Here is a 5,566-nt window from a genome sequence, read left to right on the forward strand (position 1 = left end):
CACCACCACCTCACCACCACCTCTGGCTCAGATTAGCATTTCTTTAGCTCTCTCTGAAATACCAAGTAAGGCTGGGGCCGAGGCAGATCTAGAGTAGGGGTTGAGGGTCTGAGTGTGTGGGGACGCCTTTGCACGCGGGGGCGCAGTGGGCAAAGTTACGCAAAGCGTTGGGAAACGCTACACTTCCTAGCACCTGCTGGGTTTTAAATGCTCCTTGTCTCAGGTCAGGAGACCCTTTGGGCTGTGTGGCCGCCTGCTGCGCCTTCACATCCTCAGACGTCTCCCGAGAGATCCATTCCCTTCCCGTGTGCCTGTGTACTTCCGCGTACCTCCGCGTGTGTGCCGAGGGACTTGTGTTTGTTTGTGGAGCCTTTACCAAAACCGCGACTCGGCGCCGCCGAAGCCTGCGAGGAATATCCCTGCGAGTGAAGGAAAAGTTTCTCGGGTTGGGAGGGAAGGCTGGGAGGCTCCTCTCCAGTTTCTTAGCGGGAGAGAGATTTCTTTGCCCCCAGCTTCCTCCCAGTTTCCTAACTCCCTACTAGCCCCCTTCTTCCTCGCCTGGGTCCCGCGCTAGGTGTCGCGGCCTCTTGACCTAGAGGAAAGCGGGCGCGAGATGCTATAGCTGCAGCGCCGCGCTCCCGGAGGAGGGCGCGCCCATCCTGTCTGCAAAGCCCGTGAGGGTCCAAACCGCCCTTCTTGCTTTCTGCGCCCGGCCCCGCCGCCCGTTCCGTGGACAGTGCCTCTTCCCCGGCCGCCGCAGAACCTGGAGACTTGCTCCGATTGCCAGGGTTCGGAGTACTCCAGGGCTCAGAGGGCAGCCACCTGCTCCCGCGCTAGCTGAGCCCTGGAACTTCCGACGCCGCCGGGGAACGTCCGACGCCGTCAGACACGCGCTGCCCCTACGACCTCCCCCTTTCCAGTGCGCCAGCCTGTTGCTGTGGGGCCGTGGTGGCGGCGCTCTCACAACCGATTGGCACCACTGAGTGCAATGGGGGCGGGGGGGGAGCAGAAAGAGGGAATGTAGCTCACTCCTTTTCTTTTGTCAATTAATCCAAGGATATTAACCGTTACTCCCAGCTTCCATTCGCTTTTTCATGACAAGGGTGTCGAAGTCATAGGAGTGGTTCTGTTTTCAGCAGTTTTGGTGAGAGGACTTAAATGATCTATGCCGTCCATTTTACAAGGCTTGTAAAATTCAGAATGAAGAATAGGTTAGAATAAAATGGGTGTAGGCCTGGAACAGGGAAAAGAGAAGGAAACTCCCATTAAGGATCTATTTGGTTAGAGAGTAACTTTGGAAAGTTGCATTTTGTTTAAATTAGAGCAAGACAAAGTTGAAAGCCAGATTTCTATAATTTTTCTGGTAATATTTCTTTTATGAAGTATCTTAATGTCTGTTTGTAATCAATTTGAGATCAAAAGGAAAATCCATATGCTGCATAGTTTTGCGAAATTACTATTTAAATATGTTTTAAATGTTTTATCCAATATGGAGAAGGCGGCCCAGAAGCAAGACGGAATGGCAGAGATAGTGGGGGGGGGGGGTGGTTGTTAAGGAGCAGTGGTTCTCAAAACCAGATTGATCCTCAGAATCACTAAGAGAACTCTAAAAATAAGATTTCTTGTTCCACCCAGCTAGGCAATCTTGAATGGTTCCTGGGAATCTGGGGAATCACATGAGTTGTGTTTCACTTTACAGCTCAGTCAGTTGCTGACTCTGTGACCTTGAGTATGTTATTTCACTTGTCTGAGGCTCAGGGTTTCTATCTGTAAAGTGGGAATAATGACCAACTTAAAGAGTTGTTGAGAGACTTTTACATAAGTAAAATGGATCAGCACAAGACTGGTGCTCAATAAATGGAACTTAAGTCTGTTTACAAATGTCTTCTCTATTCACCTACACTGACTTGCACTCCTTTATAGAATCATCCCAGGGGAAGGCTTTCCTGAAGCCAACTGGGTTGTCAAGGGATATGCACATGTATACTCATTTTGGGTTATGCATAGCTGCTACCTAGAGCAATTTATATGTGCAACCTGACCTTTTAGACTATAAAAAGTAAATTAGAGTTGGTGCATGTTTGCAAAACTTAGTCCTGTGATTCTGGTCCTAGAACTGTCAGTCCAGGGCCACTCCCAGCAGAAGGCACTGACCAATTTCAAGACTGTTGTTTTTTTTTTTTTAATTTTTTTTTGAGGGATTGGTACGGGGCTTTTCACCTTCTTGCTTTATAGAATCTGCCCAATTAGATCAATGAAGCCACAGGACAAAAAAAGTTCTAGTCAAGGGGAAACAACAAGAATGAAAAAAACAACCTTCCTAGGTAAACTCAACACAAATACTGTTTTCATATGTTTGAGTGAACAACTCCTCCAAATACATGTAAAGTAAAATACAACCTCTCATAAAATTATGGTGAAACCAGTAAATAAAAGCACGCCCCAAAGTAATTAAGGGAGACAACTGTGAGAAAGGAAAGCAAGACAGGCCTCAAGGTGCAATCTCTGGCTGTGGAGTCTGCTGTAATGTGAGATAAATGGGATGTGTGGAACCAGCAGACACCAGATGAAGGAGGCTAACAATTTTAGAACTGGAGAAGACTCTGAGTGGTGAATTAATTATCCCAAGGAAGGTGTTTTGCAGGTACTCTCAGGAAGTTTGATATAAAGTAATCATGGTGTGTTGGGAAGGGATAGTGAAGGTAAGGAAGGAATTAACAGTTTGGGGCATCTGCAGGCCTAATGCTTAGTGAATGGACCCAGAAGTTGGGAGGGGGTCGCCCTATGCCCTGAACAAAACAATATCAAAGCTTCACCCCTTGACTGCTGTCCTCAGAGTGTTTATTGGTAACTTTGGGCAAGTGTGGAAGATTGCTGTTAGAATGGGTACTCCAGTTACAAAAATGGGAAAGGCCCTTCATTCTGAGAGACAAATACTAATGGCACTGAGAGGGAAACATATCTGAGGCCAAGCTTTAGGTGGCAAAATCTGGCTTCTAACATCCAAGTGTGGCGCTGTAGGATAAGCACTGAACAGCTACCCACAAGGTCAGCTGTTCAAACCCACCAGCTGCTCCTCAGAAACCCAATACGGGTATATTTGAGTCGGAATCCACTCAATGGGGAACATGTATGGAGTGGGTATGGGTGGGAGTAAATCCAGACAGGGAGAGTGGGGGTGGGAGAGGCTGAGTGAGCAGGGTGGGATTATCATATAAGTGCTATTTTGTTAAGTGCCTTTGAGTCGATTCCGACCCATAGTGGCAGGGTTTCCAGGAAGTGGTTGGTGAGCTTGAACCTCCGACCTTGAGGTTCAAACCAACTTTGCAGTCCAGCGCATTAACCCATAGCGCCACACCAGGACTCATCATATAACTGAGGCAGGGAATGGATATAGACGAGAGGAGGGCGGGGAGACCGGCAGTATCGTGTGTAGCTGTGTACTGGGAGCAAGTTTGGAGGGTGAGGTCCATGCGAGCTGCGTGGAGTTGAGGCCAGAGCCGAGTTAGGGGATGGGGAGCGCGCATTCCCCACTCCTCCTCCCTGACCCCTAGCTGCACTCGAGGCTGTTTGGGGTATGGAAATGTCCTTGAGGGGTGGAGGGGAAGGCAGAAGGGAAATTTTGGCCTCTCGTAAATCCCGAGAAGGGTATCTCGGTTTCCTCAAGCTCTCGCCCAGTTTTGCAGAGACTTTTGAAGACGATTGCTTGCTAATCCCGGGTTGGCCTGGGAAGGACTTGGACCAGACCTCTTCGCAGTCACGGCCTCGCCTGGACCGTAGTCCCTACTTCTCGCCTGGAGGCCTGGGGGCCTGGGCGAATGGCGTGGCCCAGGAGGCGGAGCCAAGTCTGCGCTTTCCCAGGCTCCTCTTTTCCTACAGAAGAGGGACCCAGGCCCTAGGTGCTTGTTGTCCTCTCCCCAGTGCTATTCCCCTCCTTCGTCTACAGTCCCATCATCGTTCCCTGCACTGCTCCTCAGCGCCCACTATGCCCCGTCTGTTTTTCCCTCCAGCATTTGGAGCCTGCCTGCTCAAGGCTAAATAAAACTTCCTGAAGTGGTGCTGGAGATGAGGTGAGGCTTGGGGTGGAGCACTGAAAGGGGTCTGGAACCCACCAGTTGTTGTTAAGTACCATCCAGTCAATTCTGACTCATAGCGACCCTGTATAGGATTTCCGAGGAGCCACTGGTGAGTTTGAACCGCCCACCTTGCAGATCAATCCGACCTTGAGGTCGAGTGTTTACCCTACAGTAGACGCAAAGAAAATTGAATTATTGAATTTGACAGCTAATTCTTGTTTTCAAGACACCCCTAAGAGTGGCAAGAGTAATAGAAACTGCATGGGCAGTGATTATTTGATTAGTCAGGTTTCTGAAACCTCAGTCAGGAGGAGCATCTTCTAGAAAAATCTGGCTAAGGGGCAAAAATGTCAACACGTCTTTTTCCTTAGATATTCCATAGTGTTCTTTCAGTTAGAATAGGAGGTAAACAGGTACAGGTGGACATTACCAATACTAATTTATTGAGCACTTTGTATGTGTCAAATCGGTGTCTGCTACTTTCTTCCCTTCACTTCCGCTTTCTTATTTCTTATATGTCATAAATTATAAAATGCATATGTATGGGTGAGTAAATGGAAGCTTGGGAGGGCTTCACTACTTGCCCATGACTACAAAGGTTATGAGTAAGTGCCAGAGGTGGAATTGGAACTCAGGTCTGCCTACTAGAATAGTCATTCCAACAGTTTCTCCTGTGGCATCACGTAACTTCTGAAGGAATTGGACTTTGTCAGCTCCTTGTGACCTTCTGCTGGTCCTCATTTTGTCTTAACCCTTTTACCATCTACATCCCTCTCTTCCCCCTTCAAAGCCATGGGGGTTTGTTTCCATGAGGAAAAAAGTAATTCATTGATGAAAGGTACAAAAAAGTCCAGTTATATGATTTTAGAAGTATATAAACTCTTAAGGGGCAAAACTATCCATGCCAAGTTTTGCAGGACACTGCAGAAAGTGGATGAATTCAAGAATCCCTGTATTGCTGAAAATAGAATTGTAAAAAATAAAAGGGGTGTGTGTGTGGGGGGGGAGAAAGTGAAGGAAACTAATCCTATTAAATGTGGTAGCATGTTTTTGTGGCACGCAGGGAGAGATTAAGCACAGGAAAGGGGATAAGTACTGCTTCAGTTTCACTAAACTAATGTGACAACTTGTCATTGGAAATCTTTGCAGCTTGTTAGCAGATGACTAGCTGATTCAGAAGTGTTTTCTATCATGCCTTTTGTGTCCCCCATGAGGTGTTTTTTTCTTCTAATTTCCCTTATTTTCCTATTTTTTCCATACCCATGCTACTCTATTTTGCTTTTTAATCCTTTTTGTCTCCTTGAAGTCAAAACATTTAGTTGGCTCTAGTTAAGGTCAGCGGTTCGAAACTACCAGCTGCTCCGCGGGAGAAAGATGAGGCTTTCTACTCCCGTAAAGATTTACACCCTCGGAAACCCTGTACAGGATCGCTATGGGTCGGAACCGACTCGACGGCACTTAACAACAACAACAACATAAGTCAAGATTTG

Source organism: Chrysochloris asiatica, unplaced genomic scaffold (genome assembly GCF_000296735.1).
Source record: "Chrysochloris asiatica unplaced genomic scaffold, ChrAsi1.0 scaffold00009, whole genome shotgun sequence".
Taxonomy (NCBI): Eukaryota; Metazoa; Chordata; class Mammalia; order Afrosoricida; family Chrysochloridae; genus Chrysochloris; species Chrysochloris asiatica.